Source organism: Lathyrus oleraceus, chromosome 5, assembly GCF_024323335.1.
Source record: "Lathyrus oleraceus cultivar Zhongwan6 chromosome 5, CAAS_Psat_ZW6_1.0, whole genome shotgun sequence".
NCBI classification, from domain to species: domain Eukaryota; kingdom Viridiplantae; phylum Streptophyta; class Magnoliopsida; order Fabales; family Fabaceae; genus Lathyrus; species Lathyrus oleraceus.
Genome location: NC_066583.1, coordinates 407,585,482 through 407,609,462, shown reverse-complemented (window position 1 = coordinate 407,609,462; position 23,981 = coordinate 407,585,482). Strand labels below are relative to the sequence as shown.

General features: G+C 37.8%; 1 non-coding gene across 1 annotated transcript; it reads left to right on the top strand.

Annotated features, from left to right (window-relative positions):
- Positions 1-1,122: 1,122 nt before the first annotated feature.
- Positions 1,123-1,229, top strand: LOC127090295 (small nucleolar RNA R71). The gene has a single exon (XR_007791819.1). It is a non-coding gene; the product is annotated as a small nucleolar RNA R71 (small nucleolar RNA).
- The last annotated feature ends 22,752 nt before the right edge of the window (positions 1,230-23,981 follow it).

Here is a 23,981-nt window from a genome sequence, read left to right as displayed (position 1 = left end):
TAAGAAGGTATTTGGGTGATGGCTTCTGTGAAAGGGATTTCTATATGTAGTTTTTCTATAACTTTAATAAATTTTTGATACTGTTTATTGATCTGGGTTTGTTTGAGTCTTTGCGGATATGGTATAGGTGGTTTATATGGCGGGGGTGGTATGTAAGTTTTGTCTTTAGGTTCTTCTCCTTTTTCTTGACCTTCCTGGTTTTCAGGTTCCTCTGGTTCCTTTACTTCGTCCGTGGGTTTGGTACATTCCTTAGAAGTTTCGGGTTCACTCAATCTAGGGTTTGGTGGCTCATCATAAGCGTTCCCACTTCGTAGGGTAATGGCATTAGCTTGTCCTCTCGGATTTTGTTGAGGTTGTCCAAGGAATTATCCTCCAGGTGTAGTCTGAGGGGCTTGGTTTAAAGCTACCTGAGAGATCTGGGTTTCAAGCATCTTGGTATGAGTAACTATTTGGTCAACCTTGGTTCCTAACTGAGTAATCAATTCGTTAACATGAATGTTCTGGTTCATGAACTCCTTGTTTTGTTGGGTTTTAGCGGTGATAAAATTTTCCTTAATTTTCTCAAGGCTCGGCTTTGGTGGTACAGGTTGCATAGGTTGATTTGATCTAGGGGCTTGATAATTAGGTCTCGGGGGTGCATTATTTTGGATTGGGTTATTGTTTTTATAGGAGAAGTTCGGGTGATTCCTCCATCCAGCGTTATAGGTATTCGAATATGGGTTTCCTTGGGTGTAGTTCACTTGCTCAGAGTGGGTTTCGTTTAATAGACTGCATTCTACAGATTGGTGTCCTTTGGTTCCACATATCTTACAATCCGACGAAACTGCGGCTACAGTATTTGGGTTTATGCACATATGCTCGACCTTAAGGGCTAATGCGTCCATTTTAGCTTACATCATGTCTATAGAGCTTAGTTCATGTACTCCTCCTTGGGCTTCCTTCTTCTCAACTGTCGCTCGTTCGACTCCCCATGATTGATGGTTTTGAGCCATATCTTCGATGAGGGCACTAGCTTCAGGATAAGGTTTGTTCATCAGAGCACCGCCTGCGGCAACGTCGATGGTCATCTTTGTGTTATAGTGAAGTCCATTATAGAAGGTTTGAATGATTAACCAATTTTCTAAACCATGATGTGGGCATGCTCGTAACAAGTCTTTATATCTCTCCCAAGCTTCGAACAACGATTCTCCTTGGTTCTGGGTAAATCTAGTTATATGGTTTCGAAGAACGGCGGTTTTACTCGGGGGAAAATATCTAGCAAGAAAAACTCTTCTAAGGTTATCCCAAGTCGTAATGGAATTGGGTGGAAGGGAATCTAACCATGATAGGGCTTTATCTCTGAGGGAAAAAGGGAATAATCTTAAACGTATTGCCTCAGGAGAAGCTCCATTGGTTTTAAAAGTGTCTGCTAATTGAAGAAATATTTTTAAATGTTGGTTTGGGTTCTCAGTAGCGAGACCTGCGAATTGTCTCTGTTGCACTAGTTGCAACAGGGATGGTTTAAGTTCAAAATTATTAGCTGGGATGGTTGGGTTTACTATACTAGAACTAGGTTCTTCATTGGATGGTTGAGCGAAATCTTTAAGAGGTCTTTGGTTTTGATCTTCGGTCATAGCTCTCTTAATTCTATGAAAGAATAAACGTGCGCGAGCGTAACGTTCAAGTTCCGCCAGAGGGTATACTAAGCTTAAACTTCCGGTGCTGCGAGTTCTTCGCATTGACCGGCGGAAAATAGCCTATGTCTAAACGATATAACAACAGGGAAATGAAATTTGACGAAATTGGTCCCCGGCAACGGCGCCAAAAACTTGATGCGGGTGCTTTTCGCAAGTATACGAACGCGTCAGAGTAATATAAAAGATTGTTGAATCCACAGAGACCAAGTGTCAATCTATCGTTATCTATTGTTATGGTGTTTATCAAAGGCAATCAAAATAGGTGTTTTTAGAGTGTGCAAAGAAAAGTAAGGTATTGGATAAAGTTTAATTAATAAAGACAGGGTCGAATGTAATTCATGTAATCAATTAATAATCCATGTACTTGCTAATAGAACTACTTATGGGCAATGTTTCCTACTTTGAAAAGAACTAATTTAACGAGAACTGTCGCTTTCGCGTATTCAGAACCGAGTTGTACTCCCTAATCAAACCCTCTTATTGTCACTTATAAAAAGGCGCGCATTGCATTAGAGTAGTAAACCTATTTTTAAGAAATATAGTATCTTGACTAAGTTGAAAAGTATTATAACCTGGATTTCTTAATCAAAAGAGGTTCTCACGAACCAGACTCTAAACTTATAAACGCGTCCGAAAATAGTTTTGAAATCTCTTTTCTTCTTAAATTAAAAACTCCCAATGAACTAAACAAAGCGCTTTCGCTGTTTTTGAAATAGTTAAAAACAATTAAGTTTAGATAGACGTTGGACGGCTTTCGATCTTACCCAACAGAATTGAGGTGTGGGAAAACTTTAGTTGAAAGTTAAAATAGCCCTTAAGTGCTTCTACGAACAATTGTATGGATTATCGGTTCAATTACGATCCTTACATTCTAACCTTATAAATTTAGTTAGACATGGTAAAGTAAAAATGCATTAATTTAAATAAAAGTAGTGCGAGTGCGGGTAATAAATAAAAGTAAAGCGAGTGCGGGAAATAAATAAAAGTAAAGTACGAGTGCGAGAAATAAATAAAGTAAAGCGAGTGCAAGAAATAAATAAAGTAAAGCGAGTGCGAGAAATAAATAAAGTAAAGCGAGTGCGGGAAATAAATAAAGTAAAGCGGGTGCGGGAAATAAATAAAGTAAAGCGAATACAGGATTAACTTCCTTCCAAAGTGCTCCAAACTCGATTACAGACTCTATCACAAACTTGATTACACAATTGTGGTAACACTCCAATGCGAAGCGATTACCACTTTAAAATACTGAATATATGCCTAAGTGAAACAAAGTTGCTCTGAGTTTGCCTCTGTTCTAAGTTTGGATGATTGAAAAAGTGATTTCGAGTTTCTATTTATAAGCAAGTAAAAAGATGGAATTGACAAGGATGCCCTTCAACTTGAAAATGGGAGAGAAAACTTTTCCTCTTGTGGCGCCCGCCACAAGGCCATGGCGCCCGCCACAAGACCATTTTGAGGCGCCTTAGTGGAAGTAGTGGGGAACATGGCAGTTGAGGGAAGTTGAGCTTGGACACGTCATGGCAGGGTCTATGGCGCCAGCCATGGGGGAAGCCACAAGTACAAAATGCTGAACTTTAGGGTTTTTGGCTCTTTTTTGCTCCTTTTCTCGATCAGGGCTCTGATTAAAGTAAAAACCTGAAAACAAAGAAAAACATAGTAATAACACAACAAAATAGCAATAAAACAACTAGAATGCATGTGAAATCGGAGTCGAAAATACGGTAAATTTCAGTGTTATCAACTTCTCCAAGAAAAAGGAAGGAGAAACTAATGCAGTAACAGTTGGGAGGCATAGGAGGCCTCATGTGAGGAAAAATTCTCAATCTCGTCAGTATCAGCACCAGGTATCATCAGTGGTTCCAATTTTTCCAATAATTCAACTAATCAATTAGTTCCAGTTCAACAACAACTGCAACAACGAACCAATTACAACAACAACAACAATCAGCAGCAGAACTTTGAGAGGAAGAAGGTATCTTTTGACCCTATTCCTATGACATATGCAGAGCTATATCCAGCCTTGGTAATCAAGAATCTTATCCAGCCAAGAAACCCTCCGCAAATTCCTAAGCCACTTCCATGGTGGTTCAAACCTGATCTTCATTGTGCTTTTCACCAGGGAGGCCCTGGTCATGACATATAAAATTGTTATCCACTGAAGTATGAAGTTCAGAAGCTGGTTAAGAGTAGTATGGTGTCCTATGAGGACAGAGCACCGAAAGTTAAAGCAAATTCGTTTCTTGCTCATGGCAATGCCTCAGTGAATATGATGGAGGTGGTCCCAGAGAATTCAAAGTTTATGATGTCTACTACATCAGAAGATCTTTGGTGGAAATTCATAAAGATATTATCTTGGTTAGTAAGTGTGAACATGATCATGATGGTTGTACGGTCTGTAGTGTAAACCCTCGCGGATGTGTAATTGTCAAGAGGGATATTTAGAGGTTGATGGATGAAGGTCTTATCCAAGTCTACCAGTCCGGGCATTGGGACAATGATGTGAATGTGATAGTGCTAGTATTCAAGACACCTAAGCGGGTAGTCATTCAATTTGATAGCAGCAACAACAATAATGTAAATAGATTAGTATCGTCGTTGGTTATACGCTTAGCGGGCCCTGTCCCCTATGCATCCGATAAATATGTGCCATACAAGTATAATGCCACCATGATAGAGAATGGTCAAGAGGTTCCTCTTCCAGTTGTAGGCACAGTGGTAAATATTGAAGATATAGCGAAGGTGACCCATAGTGGTCGTGTGTTCAGTCTTGGGTTTCCAAAGGTTGTGGAAAATGTTTCCATGGGGAAGAAGGAAGAGATTCCTACAATTGATCCAATTAGTGCTCCAATGTGACAGACTGGTGAATCCAACAAGTTGAAGGCTAACGATAATGATGAGTCATTGTGCCTGATCAAGAGAAGCGGATATAATGTTGTAGAGCAGCTGCTTCAAACACCATCAAACATTTATGTGTTGTCATTATTGATGAATTTTGAAGCACACATAGAAACATTGCAGAAAGTGTTGGAACAAGCTTATGTGGAACACGATGTTACTGTGGATCATTTTGACCACATTGTTGCCAACATCACTTCTTGTAACAATTTGAGTTTATATGACGAAGAACTTCCTGAGGAAGGCAGGAATCACAACTTGGACCTCCATATTTCAATGAGCTGCAAAGAGGACACTTTGTCCAATGTTTTGGTTGACATTGGTTTGTTGTTGAATGTGTTGCCAAAGTCAACTCTAGCGAGACTTTCCTCACAAGATGCCCCGATGAGGTTCAGTGGCGTGTTTGTTAAAGCATTTGACGGTTCTCGTAAAACTATCATTGAAGAAGTGGATCTTCCAATGAAGATTGGTCTGAGTGATTTCCAAATTACCTTTCAAGTAATGGACTTCCACCTGACCTATAACTGCTTGTTGGGAAGGATGTGGATTCATGAAGCTGGCGTTGTGACGTCTACTATGCACCAAAAGCTGAAATTTGTGAAGAACAGCAAGCTTGTCATTTTTGGTGGAGAGAAAGCATTGTTGGTAAGATATTTGTCATGTTTTACTTATGTTGATGCTGAGGAGGAAGCTGGAACTCCGTTCCAAGATTTGACCATTGCTGATGAATTAAAGAAAGATGGGGCACCCATGTCTTCTTTAAAGGAGGCATAATAGGCTATTCAGGCTAGCAGCAACGATAAGTGGGGCCATATTGTGGAAGTCATCGAGAACAAGAATAGAGCAGGGTTGGGGATTCAGCAAGGGCCATTCAGTGCCAATCTCAAGGTTATGCAACCAGTTTTCCCCAGTGGAGGGTTCATTCATGAGGCTAATCAACACTCGGCTTCCATTATTGAAGACATTGATGAAGATGAAGTTTGCGCCGACTTTGTGACACACGGCCAAACTTGCCACAATTGGATCGATGTTGATGTTCCTGTTGTTATGCATCATTCTAAGTAATTTGTTTTCATTATTTTAAGAAAAATCCTTCTCTTATGCCTAAGTGAGAAGTGAACATTATTGGGCATTTTCCTTATTATCATCAATGAAATACAATTTTATTCATCCACATATATGATGTTTTATTTTTACTTTTTGCTTTTTTCTGAAATATGGTAATCACAAAAAACATAAATAAATAATAATTGTTGGTTCTAAGTGTTGGCAGCAATTTTGGTAAAACAAAGAGTGTTCACAAGATGTTATGTGTGATGTCTTAACATGAGATATCCTATGTACCTGCTGGAGTTCAAGAACATGATCATGTAAGATTGTTTCAGAATGACATAATAACATGGCATCTGATGATGTGTACCTGCTGGAGTTCAAATGGAAAACATGATCATGCAGGATTGTTTCAAGATGTCATACACAATGTCATGGCATCTGATATGTATGTACCTGCTGGAAGTTATAAATGGAACCATGGAATTATGCAGGAATTGATCCAGGATGTCAGACCCGATGTCATGACATCCTGTGCACAGAACATTCAGTGTGAATGTTTGGTGTTTTGTGATTGCACAATTAATGGCAATCTATGTATGATTGAAGATCTGATTTGCAGACGCATTCAATCATTGATTACAACCTGATTTACTTATTTTCCAAAGAGATCTAACCAACTGTCATGAGAAGATTTGATTGGAAAATAGATTTAGGGTTTTCAAGATGTCCAAGCCCAGCTGAAAGCTTCTATAGAAAGGGACTTGGAAAACCTAATTTAACACACAACCAATACTAAGCGAAATATAGAGAGAGAGCTAGGGTTTGTGTCTTGTTTAGTCGTGAGACTTGTAAGCCATTCAAGTCATCCATTGATGATTGAATTGGTCTGATTTATGGTTGTAATTTGTCACTCTAAAGCTGTTAAGCAAGAGTGTGTGACTACTTGATCAAAGCTGTTAAGCAAGATCAAGTGTGTGTCTTCTTTGATCAAAGTTGTTAAGAAAGATCAAGAGTGTGTCTTGTTGATTGAAACTGTGAAGTAAAATCAAGAGTGTGTTACTGAAAAGTGTTTTCTTTTCTCAAGGGATTGTTGTTTAAGATCACAGGTGTGATTGTAGGGAAGTGAGTGGGTTCTCATATCTAAGAGTGCTTAGGTAGAAATTGCACGGGTAGAGATTAGGTGAGAAAGACTGTAACTTGTTGAAGTGTACGGAGAGTCTTTGAACTGATTCTATTTTAGTGAATTTCCTTCCTGGCTTGGTAGCCCCCAGATGTAGGTGAGTTGGACCGAACTGGGTTAACAATTGCTTGTGTCTCTTGCATTACTTCTCTATCTTTATTCTGTTTGCATTACTCAAATATTAGTGTCATGACATTACCTTCGACATCTCATATCTGATACCAGAATTTCAATTGATATCAGAGCAGGCATCCTGCTCTGGTTCTGGGTGAGATCTAAGGGCAATAATTTCTGGTACAATGGAGAGAGATGGAGGATTTGTTCACAGGCCACCAATTTTGGATGGATCTAACTATGACTATTGGAAACCTAGAATGATAGCTTTCTTAAAATCTCTAGATAATAAGGCTTGGAAGGCTGTGTTAACAGGCTGGGTACATCCAGTAATTACTAAGGAAGGAGCAGCCACAACTGACAAGAAGCCTGAAGAACAATGGTCCAAGGAGGAGGATGATCTAGCCCTTGGAAATTCTAAAGCATTGAATGCCATATTCAATTTAGTAGACAAGAACATCTTCAGGTTGATAAACAATTGTGAAGTGGCTAAAGATGCTTGGGACATTCTCAAAACCACTCATGAAAGCACATCTAGGGTTAAAATGTCTAGACTACAGCTGCTCACCTCCATGTTTGAAAATTTAAGGATGAAAGAAGATGAAAATATACATGAATTTCATATGAGCATTCTTGAAATTGCTATTGCCTCAGAAGCACTGGGAGAGAATATGTCAGATGAGAAGTTGGTAAGGAAAATACTCAGGTCACTCCCTAAGAGATTTGCTATGAAAGTGATAGCCATAGAAGAGTCCCAAGACATCTCCAACATGAGGGTTGATGAGCTAATTGGTTCCCTCCAAACATTTGAGATGGGATTGAATGATTGTTCTGAAAAGAAAACCAAAAGCATGGCCTTCATATCAAACACATAAGAGGAAAATAGTCAGGATGGTGATGAAGATCTGGCCAATGAAGTAGCAATGTTGGGAAGACAGTTCAATAGACTGTTGAAAAAGATGGATATAAGATCTAAGGCTAATGTCAAGAACATCTCATCTAACATCCGTAAATCCAACAATGCTGGAAGAAGAGCAAGGTCAGATGAGAAGCCCAAAGAAGGAAAAGAAGTTCAGTGCTATGAATGTAATGGGTATGGACACATTAGGACTGAATGTGGAACCTACCTCAAGAAGCAGAAGATGAGTCTTGCTGCCACTTGGTCTGATGAGAGTGAAATAGAGAAATATGCAAATCTAGTAACTATCTTGACTGGAAGATGGGGTTCTGATGAAGACTCAAGTGATGATGAAGTAACCTTTGAAGAGTTGGCCACTACCTACAGAGAGCTGTGTCACAAAAGTGTAGAGTTGTGTAAACAGGTTGAGAGCCAGAAGAAGGAAATTACTCAACTTGAGAATGAGAAGGTAGAACACTTGGAAACCATCTCCAAGTTAAAAACAGAATCAGTAGTTCTGAAGGCCAAGATAGATGAAAGTCAACAAGTTGATAGCCAGAAGACTGTTCAGCTGGAGAATGAGAAGGAAGACTATGTGGAAACCATCTCCAAGTTAAAAACTGAAGCCATGTTCTTGAATTCTAAACTAGAAGAGATGACCAAGTATGTAAGAATGTTAAACAATGGATCTGACTCCCTAGACAAGATTCTCCAAACTGGACAAATAACAGGAGACAAATTTGGCATTGGGTATAATGAATCTAAGCCTGAGTGCAATTACACTGGTTGCAAACCTCAAGCCAAACCAAAGTGCAGCCATAGTAAAAGCAAACCTGTGATGTCACATCATATGTCACAACGTCAGAAGAGAAGATAGTAGAAAGGGAAATACCAAAGATGGAGATGCCATCACTGTGGGAAATTTGGTCACCTGAAGCCCTTCTGCTATAAGTTGTATGGTTATCCTATCCCTGTTCATCATCAGACTCACTATCAACCTAGACCCAAACAGCTCAGGACTGTCAACAAGAATCATTGGGTTCCTAAAACTAATGTTATAAGTCTAATAGCTCACATTCCCCTCAGAGTCTCAACCAAAGAAGAGTGGTATTTTAATAGTGGATGTTCCAGACACATGACTGGAAACAAACACCTAATAATTGGACTTCATCCTCATACCATAAGCTATGTAACCTTTGGTGATGGAGCAAAGGGTGAAATCAAGGGGATATGCAAGCTTGTTTGTCCTGGAATTGCTAAACTGGACAAGGTTCTACTGGTTAAGGGCTTGACTACAAATGTAATAAGCATCAGTCAACTATGTGATCAAGGTCTGAATGTAAACTTCACCAAAACTGAGTGTCTGATTACTGACAAAGACAGTGAAGTGATCATGAAATGAATCAGGACCAAGGACAACTGTTACATGTGGAACTCTCAAATTAGTTATTCCTCAAAGGGTACCTATGTCAAAGGAATGAAGATGAGTATATCTGCTAGAGGGACTCTCATGAGTGATGAAAGAGAAGTCTATGGGAAATGTCAGACAAGGATGTCACACCAGAAGCTCAGACTCAACATCACTGTCAAAGAAGAAAAGCTCATGATGGCTTAAATAGATAGGAGGTTGGATCAGATGGGTGAACATGTTACTAGTCATATGCAGTCTAAAGTTGGAAAGAGCTTTGTTGAACTTGGGCTACAAGTTAAGAAAATAGAAGGACCTATGTATCTATCTCAAAGAAAAAGTGCCAAGAGCAATGAAAGGACACCTGCTCCTACATATTTGAGAGATGAAAATGGTGTTTATGCTGAAGATTTAGCTGATGGTAGCAGTTGTTCTCAACAGGGATGGTTGAAACTACTGATGATTGCATACAATGTTACACACGATGTCTTGACACTGTATTATGACAATATGAATGCTACAACTATGTCCAAAAATTCTATTCAGCATAGTTGGACCAAGCACATTATGTGTTATCATCTCTTCATTAGAAAATTGGTGGAAGACAAATTCATAGATCTAAAGCATGAAATGCAATCAGCTGACAAGTTTGCAAGGGACTTGAGTGATAATCAATTTGAATATGTAAGGGGGAAATTAGGGATTGTGATTCTTGAAGAATTATGGCAATTAATGTGGAGTGGAAAAGGTAACAAAAATATTGTCTGCCCAATTAAAAGAAAGAGCCAAATTAATGATGAACTATTCCCTAACATTGGAAATAGTATCTATGCCAATGGCACACTCTACTTGAACACAACTCTTTCCATCTTCATCAAACCTCTCAAAGAACCTCTGCTAGGGCAAAGAAATTTCTATCAAAAGCTCAACAACATGTCTCAACATCCTTCATCGTCTGGATCAAATCCCACTCATCATGCAAGGACTCCCTCCATGGAGTTTCTAGATGAAGACGTGTTAGATGTTATTCCTCTCTATGTGATACCAGGTGACACCCCAGGTTCTTCTTCCATGGCTGGAAGTAAGCAAGGTAACATTCCTGAAAAATCTCCTCATAAAGATGACATACACTTTACTGGTCGTACTATTAAAAACCTAGTTACTAGGATTCTAAATGAGGAGCAGTCAGACAAGGGTGTTTCTACCCCTCTGTCCAGAAGGGACCCCTCTCCTGAGGTGGAAACCCAAGCTGAGAAAGATGATGACTCATCTAAGTCAGAAAAGGAAGTAGCTGATGAGGGATTATGTTCTCTTGGTAAAAATTTACCTAGCAAGAAACCAGCAAGTATGTCTCATGAAACTGCTGAGGATAGTATTAATTTGGAGGAAGAAAGTTCTGAAGAAGAGGATGACACTTTGGTCCATCTTGTGAAACCGAGTGTAGCTAAGAAACTGAGGACCAGAAAAGGGAAAACTATGGCTGAAATGAGGACAGCAAGAAAAGAGAAAAAGGTTGCTGGTGTAGGACCCTCCAAGTCTTGGAGTAAAGTTGAGGTTAGAAAGAGGAAAGAAAAAGAGAGTTCTGAATCTGAAGAGGATGTCGAAGACGATGTCCCAGACATCACCCCTGCTAAAAGGCAAGTTGTTAAGAAGTCTCCAGGAAAAGCTGTTGTTGTGCACTTAGACAATATCTCCTTTCATTTAGAAGATGGTGCTGCAAAATGGAAGTTTATCATTCAGAGGAGGGTAGCGGTTGAAAGAGAGCTGGGAAAAGAGACTGTTGAGGTAAAAGAAGTTATGGAATTGATTAAGGTTGCTGGACTTATGAAGACAGTTGTTGGTTTACCCCAATGTTATGAGGGGTTGGTAAAAGAATTTGTTGTAAATATCCCTGAGGATATTTCTGAAAGGAGCAGCAGGGAATTTTGCAAAGTTTTTGTAAGGGGTAGGTGTGTGAGATTCTCACCAACCATCATCAACAAGTTCCTAGGGAGAGTAACTAATGAAGGAGTGGACTTAGAGACTACAGACAATGAGGTCTGTAGGACTATTACAGCTGGCCAAGTTAAGGAATGGCCTAGTAGGAATCACCTATCAGCTGGAAAGCTAACTGTCAAGTATGTCATCTTACACAAGATTGGTTCAGCCAATTGGGTGCCTATTAATCATATCTCTACCATCTCCATTGGTCTTGGAAGAATCATTCATGCTATTGGAACCAGGATAGACTTTGACTTTGGAAAGTTTATGTTTGATCAAACTATCAGACATGCCTCCACAAATGCTCTGAAGCTTCCCATTGCCTTCCCATCCATTATTTGTAGTATTATCTTGAGCCAGCAACCAGGCATTCTGAGTACTAGTGAGATTCCTAGCAGAAGAAAGCCCCCACTATCCATTCATTATAAGTTGTTTGAGGGAAGTCATGTCAATGATGTTGTCATGACATCTGCCAGAAAGGAGCCTGCATCTCAAGGGAGTTTAATTGATCAGTTGAAGGAAACCTGCAAGGAACTGGATAATGGTATAAGGGTGGCCAAGGCAAGAAAAGAAGCTTTGGAGGTTCTTATTAGGAGCCTAGAAAAGGAAGAAATGGAGAAGGCAGGTGAAGATTCAGATGCAAAAACCTCAAGTGAAAGGTCAAAAACTCAATCCAGTGCCAGCTCTGAAAATCCCTGAAGTCTCTGAAGGTGAAGGTGATACTTCTTCCTCTGATTAATGGTTTCCCCCCTTTATGTTGAAGACTGTGTGAGGTGTGTTGTAGCTGAAGACTATTTTGGTGCTGATGTTTGGAAGCTGAAGTTTTTATTGTTTTCTATTTAATTATGTAATCTGTGGTTGTCCTTATTGATGCCTTTTTGTAATTTTTTGGGCTCTTAATGAGTTCCATGGATTTGCTCATTATCTCAGCTATTACAGCTGTGTATAATGGTGGTATGTATCTTCTGAATAATTATGTTTTAACATGTTTAATTTTATGACATTTGTGCTGACATTCTCTGCTAGGCTAATTGACATTTATTTTGTCTAATTGGTCACCTTTGGTCAATTTTTGGCTAAAAAGAGGGAGAAGTGTTTATGTGGAGCTGGAAGCTATGAGGAGATATATGTAGCTGAACATATGAACAACCATTATTGGAGGAGATGTGCTTGTTGTAAAATAGAATGCAGAATGTTGTTCTGTTTACAGATGTCAAAGGGGATGTCTGATGTGGTGGTGCACAGGTGTTGATGTTGAAGCAGATGTCCGAATGACATTCTGATTGTTACAGGTGTTATGGTTACAGGTGTTGTTATTATCAAAGGAGATGTTTGTGATGCACAGGTTTAGGGGGAGAAGAAGTACCCTTGTGCATTTATGTGTCTCACTAGTTGCATCCATAACTAGTAATTATGTTTGTGTTGCACAGATTTAGGGGGAGGAGAAGTACCCTTATGCATGTGTGTATTACTAGTAGATATAACTAGTAATTGTATTTGCTTCTGCTGTTGTTTAAACTGTTGTTTAACTGCTGATAGTTTTCTTCTGAACAAAAAGGACAGATATATGTTTTAGCCAAAATTTGCCAAAGGGGGAGTGTGTTGGTTCTAAGTGTTGGCAGCAATTTTGGTAAAACAAAGAGTCTTCACAAGATGTTATGTGTGATGTCTTAACATGAGATATCCTATGTACCTACTGGAGTTCAAGAACATGATCATGCAGGATTGTTTCAGAATGACATAATAACATGGCATCTGATGATGTGTACCTGCTGGAGTTCAAATGGAAAATATGATCATGCAGGATTGTTTCAAGATGTCATACACAATGTCATGGCATCTGATATGTATGTACCTGCTGGAAGTTATAAATGGAAATATGGAATTATGCAGGAATTGATCCAGGATGTCAGACCTGATGTCATGACATCTTGTACACAGAACATTCAGTGTGAATGTCTGTTGTTTTGTGATTGCACAATTAATGGCAATCTATGTATGATTGAAGATCTGATTTGCAGGCGCATTCAATCATTGATTACAACCTGATTTACTTATTTTCCAAAGAGATCTAACCAGCTGTCATGAGAAGATTTGATTGGAAAATAGATTTAGGGTTTTCAAGATGTCCAAGCCCAGCTGAAAGCTTCTATAAAAAGGGACTTGGAAAACCTGATTTAACACACAACCAATACTGAGCGAAATATAGAGAGAGAGTTAGGGTTTGTGTCTTGTTTAGTCGTGAGACTTGTAAGCCATTCAAGTCATCCATTGATGATTGAATTGGTCTGATTTGTGGTTGTAATTTGTCACTCTAAAGTTGTTAAGCAAAAGTCTGTTTCTACTTGATCAAAGATGTTAAGCAAGATCAAGTGTGTGTCTTCTTGATCAAAGCTGTTAAGCAAGATCAAGAGTGTGTCTTCTTGATTAAAGTTGTGAAGTAAAATCAAGAGTGTGTTATTGAAAAGTGTTTTCTTTTCTCAAGGGATTGTTGTTTAAGATCACAGGTGTGATTGTAGGGAAGTGAGTGGGTTCTCATATCTAAGAGTGCTTAGGTAGAAATTGCACGGGTAGAGATTAGGTGAGAAAGACTGTAACTTGTTGAAGTGTACGGAGAGTCTTTGAACTGATTCTACTTTAGTGAATTTCCTTCCTGGCTTGGTAGCCCCCAGATGTAGGTGAGTCGGACCGAATTGGGTTAACAATTGCTTGTGTCTCTTGCATTACTATTCTCTATCTTTATTCTGTTTGCATTACTCAGATATTAGTGTCATGACATTACCTTCGACATCTCATATCTGATACCAGAATTTCTATAATCTTTCCGTATTCATAATATTTGTTTGCACTCCACTTCTCTAAAATTAAAATATCAAACCATTATGCAGGTTGGTTCTTAAACCCATTTAATGTAATGATCCTACTCCCTATCCAAACTTTGATTTCCCCGTGTTTGAAGTTGGGGAAGAGAATGATGATGAAGAAGTATCTGATGAATTATCTCGTTTGCTTGAGCATGAGGAGAAATCAATTAATCCATTTGAAGAGAAGATTTAATTAGTCAACTTGGGTTCCGAGGATAATGTGAAGGAAGTCAAGATTGGGTCTCAACTGTGTCCAGAGGCTATGAAGGGGTTGATTGATCTGGATATGGATTTACTTGCTTTCTCTTCCACTTGCTTGCAGAAACCAATTGAGATGAAAAGGGGAATTAATTTTTGGAGTTTGAACTTCCAAACAAAAGATCAAGTTCAAGCTCGATTTCAAAATAAATCTTCAAAAATTCTATGGAATGGAGGGTTTGGGCAAGGTGTTGATGGAGTTCTGATCACAATGCACTTCTTTTTATAGCCTTGGCAATTGATTTTAACACACTTCCATTTGAATGTTCCAAAATAGCAAGTTTATTCATGAGCTAGCATGGGCGTGTGCAAAGCCCAAATAATCATTTGCAAAGGTCCAAAATCGTGCATACGTCATGCTGAAGGTGTTGCATTAAGCCATGCAATGTTGAAATGAGTTTGATCATGAAATCCTTCCAAATGGTACCACACAATGCACCCATGCTAAGTCCTTCAATATTGATCCAAATTGCATGATTATGGACTTTTTGGAAAGGTGAGATCAATGGGAATAACTTTCATGTTGAACACTTTTACATTTGAAACTTAGATCATGATAAATTTTGTGTTGGAAGTTTGGAAAATCAAACATATTTGAAAATTTTCGAAGTACCAAGCCAAATGTTCACTTCTTCCACCTTGAATAAATTTTTCTATGGACTTCAAATGGAAAACATTCCTTCATTAGCATTGTAGCTATTTCAAACTGTAAGACCCTAATTTTGACCCTAAGATCCCTCATGGCATCATAACATTGCATTTGCATTGCCTCAAGGATCCTTAGCCTCTTGGCTCCTTACCTTTGGGGTGGGATCTTTTGAGAGTTGGTTAGGGATCACCAAGCATGCTTGAATTGTATATTATTACTTTTCTCATTTTTATTTACTAACCAAAAGCACAAAAATATGTCACTAACATCCCTTGTTTGTAGCTTGAGCAGTCACAAGGTCTAAAAGCTTCTAGGAGATCCTATGTGCATTGATATGAACAAGAGGAGATGAAAGCAAGCATGGTAATGGTTCCCAAATCTATAATCCATCAAATATGTATCCCAAGTATCTCAATTCATCAAATCAAATCAAAGGGTTTGAGGCTTGTTCCCCCAAAGAACCCCAAATTCATTTGTTCATCAACTGTGCCTTGCTCATGAAGCAACCTCAACCCATGATCAAATACAATCAAGGGAAGTTCTTTCACTCATCATTTCATGCATATTTGAACTTATTTGAGTGTCCTCAATCATCAATTCATCAAGATATGAGGTTTGGACTTGAGAAGTTGATCAGTCAATTCATCTAACTATTTTGAAATGTACTGAGACCTAACCTTTTATGTGTTTGTCAAATGGAGATGACCCCAAAAGAACAAATGTTTTCTAGAACCATATGAACAACTTTCATGTTCATCAAAAATTGATTTGAAGCATGGAAGATCATCATCCATTCCAAAACTTTATAGGTCATTTTGACTGAAACCCTAATTTTGGGTCAACTTCCCAAGGAACTAACTCCTTCATTTTTCATGATTTTGAGGTGGGATCAAATGAATTTTAAAGCTTAAGATGTTTAATTCAAATGTTATGTTGAAACAAATTTCAAAATCTCAAAATAAATACATGTGATAATGCAAAACATTATAGGTCACTTTGTACCAAATGCATTGAAATGTGAAAAAGTCCAACTTCAAATGCCCATAACTTCTTCATAAAAAATCCAAATGATGCAAACTTTAAGTCCAATTTGATTGTCTTGAAAATATATACAACTTTGATGTTGAAGAATTTGTTATTTGGAACCTTCATCATTGAGACAGAAGGGCTTGAACTTTGGCCAATTTTTAAAATCTCACATATGCATGTTTTGCACCCTACACTTCATGTCCACTTTTCATCAATTTCCAAGGCCCAAATGGAGTTGTGATCAACATGAAAAATGATCCTTATGCAATAAGCTTTCCATCCATTACTCATGAGGTGTTGTTTCTATTTTTGACATAGCATTTTCGAAGGCTTGAACCCAATAGTGCGATTTTGGAAAATCATTTAATATGCATTGCATGAGCTATTACCATCCAATCTGCACGTCCAATTTACTTGCATCATGCATCAGCTACCAAATCCAGTTGGAATTGGGCCCTCCATGCGCCTGTACAGGCCCATGCATGGAGGCCCTTTCCATTCATGCAAATTTGAAATCATTCATTCAACATTGCCTTGCCTATAAATACAATGCCATAGCTTCATAATTCCTCAACCTGAAGGCGCCCCAAATGCTGCTAAACTGAAATCACAACCCTCACTAAAGGAACTAGCTCACTTTTCTCTAAAGTTTTCAGATCTGAACTTTGGTTTCCTTGATCAATTTTCAGATCTTAAAGTTCCTAAACCTTCTTCTCCTTGATCTATAGTGTGGACTGTAAGCAATAGCATCCAAGAATTGTGACTCAAAGCCTTGCAAATTAGAGGTTTACCTCAACTGTTATTTTCTTCGAATCAACTTGTATAGTGCTTATTTCTCATTGTTATTGTATGATCTGAAGTCCCCTGCATAGAGGCAACATTATTGTGCTTTCAATTTTCAAAAATCATGAAGTTCATATGAACACCACATATCTTCCACTTCTAATTTCTCTCAATATAGAGATCTGGAATGGATTTGGTTGGTACAGGGGTGATGTACATCACCCCAACTCTCGATTGATGCATGGATCGTGTCTTTTGGTTACCATTTAAATCTCTGCAAATTTGGACTTGGCCGGAGAAGACGGTGGCGTTGGCCACCGTCTGGTCTCCAGATTTGATCTGGATCATCCATTCCTTTTTCCATATGCAATCTCACACGTCCAACTTTATGAGTTTATTAATGGCATGACGTGTTGCATTTGACTCACGCATATGGTGAACGTGCGCTTCTCAGCCGTGTGATGATCCACGTCAATTAATGAATTTTCATCAAGCGGTCCACTTATTTCCTTATTTTCTATTTTCTGATTTTTAATTCTTTTATTTCTTTTAATTCCATTTCTCTTTTCTGGTTATTTTTAATTCATTTGAGATTTATGAAAAATACAAAAATATTTAATTCCAATCTCTTTGAATGATGATAGATCTATGAAAAATATTCTCATCAATTTATTAATTGATTTGAGATTTATTTGAGATTTTAGTTCAATTAGGTTATTTTTATGCATTTTTAATTGATTTAAAATAGTTTCTGACTTCTAAAAATGCTGAATTTTTTTGTCAAACTTTGTTTGACCTTGTTGAACTTGGGATAATTCACTCGGACTTTTCAAAGTTGATTTGAAGTGAGTTTGAAGTTTGACCTTTCTTTATTATTTTATTTCAAGTTTTATTTTAATATTAAAAATACCAAAAATATTTTATTTGTTTCTTGACTTCTAATCTTCATCTTGCTTCTGTTTTCTATTGTTTGACCTTGATCTTCTTTATCTTTGGTCAATGCTTGTTGATTATCTCATTCCATTTCCATTAATGCACTTTAACTCTCCATCTTCTTCTCCTTCTTTTTTCTTTTTGATCAATGAGTTAAAGATTGGTGGTTAGCATTGATACATGGAGGTTTAATCTTCCTTGATTCAAATCTAATTCATTTTGATCATGGATCAAGTGAATGGCTTTGCATTAAGGATAGGTTGCTTCCTAAATCATGCAAAGAACCTAAATCAATACAAGATCATTTCTCATCTTCTTTTTGGCATGGCAAGTTGTTGGAGTTTGATTCACTAATCAAAATCTCTAACTTGTGTTGTTGCCTACATTATTATTGACCGACCTCAGATAGTTGTGACTTCTACATAAGTCCAATTACGATTGCTTAACATAGCGCTAAATTGCCTTATGGCACACTAACTCTAACACTAACCATTAACCATAAACATTTAATTCTTGCTCTTTACACTTATGCAATTTACTATTCTTATACATATTATTCATTTGCTTTTTCCTTTGCTCATTTGAGCACATGTTTATGTTAATGCAATTTGCCCTTTGCTCACTTGAGCACATAATTGCGTATATATTATTGTGCTTGTATTTTATTTTGATTGTTGTGGACTAAATTCAAAAAATGGACAAATGGACTTAGTTTCTAACCCAAGCCAAAACTTTTGTGCAAACATTTAACACTTGTTTTCAAACATCAGAAACCTAAGCATTATGCTTTTGATTTTCCAACTTCTTTTCATGACACTTATTTTGAATTGAATCTTTAAGCCAACTTTGACCATATTTTGTAAATACTTTTTATTGGTAAATATAACTCATTCAAATACTTTTTTGTGGTTTCAATGGCCACTCTCTTAATCAAAAACTTTTCAAAACCTTTAGCTATTAGGTTAGAGTTATCCTTGAGGTAGATGTAATACTCACCTATATCCTTAGTGATGGGCAATGAGTCTTCCATGCTTATTATAGGGTTAACCCCTCACTAGCATGTTGAAGTTATCCTCACATGGTGGATTTGTGGTTTTAGGTTGAGTTTTCTCCCTTGGATAACAAAAGACCTTAAGGCTTTTGGACCAATCAACTCACCCACTTGTTTTGAAATTTTTACCCCGAACTACGAGGTTTTGATCCTAATCTTTTTTAAGATGGTACGTAGGCAATGGGTTTATCCATCCAAACACAAATTGTAAATAACTTGTATATTCTTTTCTCATCTCTTCAATCATGTTTGCACAAACAAATTTTCACAAAATACCAACCTTACAACAAGTATGAAAAGGGCTCCCTAGGAGTACCTAGGATGTTTTGGGTGCTTAAAACCTTCCCATTGCATAACCAACCCCCTTACCCCGATCTCTGACATTTTTACTAGTTTTTGATTCGACAAAACTTTTAGTTTTTTGTTCGCTTTCTAACCATTTCTTTGGATAAATAGAAGTGCGGTGGCGACTCGACTTGTATGGTTTACCTTGGATTTAGTCAATATCTTTAATGGTAACGAATACCCCGCTACACAAACCTCTTCAATTTGGTCATAAATTTGACCTCATTTGGATTTGGCATGAAGGAGTTATGCATTTTAGAAGTTGAGGAAAATCACATGTTCAATGGTAATGGTCCAAAGTGACCTATAATGTTTCCTCTTGGCACATGCATTTTCAATTTGAATTTGCACTTCCTAAAAACATAAAAGTTTTGAATTTGATCATGGAATTTTAATGGATTTCATATCATAAGAATTGAGGAAGTTATGGCCTTAGGGTTAAGACAAAATGACCTATAATCTTTCACCATAAAAAATGACCTATAATCTTTCACCATAAAAAATGACCTTCCAAGCAAAATTAGCTCTTGAATTCAGCATGAAAGTTGTTTGTAATGTCATTTTGCATAACGTTGCTCTTGAAATCATTTTCATATGACAAAAATTGTAGGAGATAGGATATAGGGAATCCCAGTTTTGACCAGTTGACTTTCTCTGGCCAACCACCATGGACCATCTTGCTAGCTTGTCATTCTCTTGACTTTTGGGACTAATTGAGGATCATATATGCATAATATGATATAATATTAAGTATCCCTTGGAATATTTGATCAATTGTTGAAGAAACTTATTGAATAAGTCACACAAGATACCCAAATGAATTAGGGTTTCCAAGGCAAACAAACTTCAAACTCTTGATGATTTCTTGATTAAAATGATATGTGAAGACCATAGGGATCCATATATGTTGTCTAAAACCAATGTGATCCATTTATTGATTGAACTCCTTGCCTTGAGGGTCTTAAACCCTAGATATGAGCTTGATGGAATATAGGTGAGCATACACACTTCCTATAAAATTAACAAACTATATATTGACATATTTTTGGTATTTTGGTTAGTAAATAATGAAAGACAAAGTATGATATAATCAAATGTGCTTTGTGATCTCTCCCAATGCAAACCCAATGAATGAGGGGTAAGGAGGATGCTAAGGTGTGATCCCAATGCCAATGCATCTGATGAGATAGCATGAGGGATCTTAGGGTCAAAATTAGGGTCTTACAGCTGCCCCTATTTAAGGACATTCTAACTGAGGATATGAAGGTTAAAAAAATCTTCGTATCAACTCAGTAGAATGGACTTAAATAACAACATATGGAAACGAATTTTGTTCCCTAAGAGACCTCATGATGCATATGATATGAATGCTAAAATAATCTTTGGGGGAAGTATATCGCCACAAAGGAATAGAATCCGGAGAGACTGAAAATCCACATGAGTGTAATCCATTCCGTGAGGAAAACTCACTAGGGAGACAAAGACTCTGGGGAATAAAAGTTGTGCGTAGGCCAGCTACGACTTAAAAACTACTAGAGACACAAGGGGATTTCCATGGAAATAAATCAATGGAAGGACTCGGTCGGGGAGTAGGGGGAAATCTGCAGGAGAAATAGGTAAATCAGAACAAACTGAAATACTCGACCAAACATGGGATTGGCGATTTCATTGAGGAAATATGCATCCAAACTCAACTGGGGAAGAATAAACTTCAACACAGGGTACCATAATTAAATTATCCATTACCGGTTACTGGGTAAGAAGATAACATAATCTGACAGAGAGGCATCCGTTACCGATTAGGGTAAACATATCAAGGATGACTCACTGAGGGAAATATGAGGTGTATTCATTACTGGTTACTGGGTAAGAATAACCTATTGGGGAAAAGCTCAAATAGGATTTACAACTACCGGTTACTGGGAAGAAGACCAAAGAGAGAATATTAGTCACCGTTAAAGTGAACATATCAAGGATAGACTCAAGGGAAGAATATCTGTCATTGGTTAAGATGAACATTTCAAGGATAGACCACCTGGGTAAAAATAGGAATTATATCAATCAGTTATTGGATAGAATACCAAAAAGAGAATATCCATCATCAGTTAAGATGAACATATCAAGGATAGACTCAGGGGGGGAAGTAGGATTTACAACTACCGGTTACTTGGAAGAAGACCGGAAAGAGGAGAAAACCCGTCATCGATTAGAATGAACATATCAAGGATTAACTCTCTGAGGAATGGAATAGGGATTACAGCTAGCTTTTTACTAGGAAGAAAACTAAAGAGGGAGAATATCCATCATTGATTAGGATGAACATATCAAGGATAGACTGCCTGGGGAAACGTGAAAATGAATCCACTGGGAAAAATAGGAAGTAAATTACTTTTACCAGGTATTGGGAAAAAGTAAAGTACTCGCAAATCGAGAAGGTTATTACCAGTTACTGGGAAATAAACTCTCAAGGGGGCCAAAGATATCTGTCTAGGTAAGAGCTAGAAAGAAATGGTCAAATAAAGACTCAGTCCGATGAGGATATAACTTAAGGGGGGGTGGTTCCGGGGAGGAAACTGAAATAATAATCATCCACGAGGAAATAACTCAGTGGGGAATGAGAAAGGTTAAATTTTATCTGCTTAAGGGGCTGAAACTCTACCATTGAAAGATAACAGACGCACCAAACCTGCATAGAGAAATAATATCACCTTAGCAGAGGATCAGAAGTAAGGAATCAAATGCAATAAAATTCATAATGAAATATATGATGTATGAATATGTATGTATATTATTGATGATTATGCTGACAAAAACAATCACAAAGGATACAAATATCACCAATTTGGATCATCGCTACAACACTCGGCTATTCTCGACAAGATGGAAACACCAACTAGAGAAACATGTTAGGGATAAATGCACATCAACTGGAGAAACATCCTAAACCTGGCTAGGGATATAGAGAGAAGATCTTTCGAAGACCTAAACTGTCAACTCTGTGGGGAATTTTAGGTCAACATTAAATCAAATAGACAACCTCGCAGGGGATACAAATCAAATATTTCTCATGAATCAACACTGTCGGGGATCAGAAATGAACTCCGCTGGGGACTTGCAGGAGATACAACTCTGGGTTGGGTTCCTCCAAACCGTTGAGGATGTGAGCCTACAACTCAGCTAAGGAAACTGACTTGTTGTTGGGGAGGAAAATGTTATCAAACCAACTACTTGGGAGAAACCAACAATGTTTCGCACTTTAGGACTTACCTGTTCTCAGATTACTGTTGATATTCCTTACTATAATTGATTTCTTTTTCAAAGTAATTGCTTTCATTATTATTTAAGAAAAATGATTTTTACTTGTTAATTCAATTTCAAAATTATCGTCATAAAATTCAATTCTTATTAGCTGAAAAATAAAAAAGAGTAGAAACAATTGGATAAAAAGCCTAACTTTATTTAATAGAATGGTAGTCTGTAAATGACAAGACTCCATAGATCTTTACAAAAGTTGAAAAATGGTAATTTACATGGAAAAGGGATACATTGAATAGAATGATCACTAGTCCTTCTACCAACTTCAATATCCGTCGTGTCCTTGGCTTCGGTCGAGAATGACGAATCAGAAACAAATGACTTGCTCAAAACTGTCTCTAATGATCTGGCCTAAACGAATGCAGTTACTTGCCATAATCCCTAATTTCCCCTAGATTTCCCCAAGGCGGGGTACTGAATCTATCGGGATGATTTTTCTGTTATATGTCTCTAACTTTTGCTTGGATCGCCCTTTCGTGTTTTCAATCCACCAGACGCTCATTTTTTCCTAAGCTGCCCTTTCGGGTTTTCAACTTAGCGAGCTATTCTTTTCCTTTTTAGGCGAATTATTTCTTGATTGCATCAACATTCACAAGACGAGTGAACTCTTCACCATCTATAGTTGTAAGAATCAAAGCACCACCTGAAAAAGCATTGTTAACAACATATGGGCCTTCATAATTAGGAGTCTATTTTCCCCTAGCATCAGGTTTGAAAGATAGAATCTTCTTGAGCACAAGGTCCCCTTCTCTGAACACGCGAGGCATGACCTTCTTATCAAATACCTTCTTCATTCTCTACTGGTATAACTGACCGTGCCGCATGGCAGTCAACCTTTTCTCTTCAATCAAATTCATCTGATCATATCTGGTCTGGAACCATTCAGCTTCTGTCAACTTGGCTTCCATCAAGACACGTAATGATGGTATCTCAACCTCTACCGGGAGCACAACTTCCATACCATAAACAAGTGAGAAAGGGGTTGCCCCTGTTGAAGTGATGATGGATGTACGGTACCCATGCAAAGAAAATGGGAGCATCTCATGCCAATCTTTATACGTCACAACCATTTTCTGAATGATCTTCTTGATGTTCTTGTTCGCAGCTTCAACAACCTCATTCATCTTAGGTTTGTAGGGAGAAGAATTATGATGTGCAATCTTGAAGTCTTTGCAAAGAGCTTCCACCATATTATTGTTCAAGTTCGATCCATTATCAGTAATGATCTGGCTCAGCACACCATAATGATATATAATCTTATTCTTGATAAACCTCACAATGACTTGCTTGGTTACATTTCCATACGATGCCACTTCAACCCATTTTGTTAAGTAGTCAATAGCCACCAGAATGAAACAATGTCTGTTCGAAGCTTTGGGCTCAATCATGCCAATCATATCAATTCCCCACATGGAAAAGGGACATGGAGAGGAAATGACGTTCAATAGTGTCGGAGGAACATGAATCTTATACGCATAAATCTGACACTGGTGGCATTTCTTCACAAACATGCAACAGTCAGATTCCATTGTCAACCAATAATAACCTAC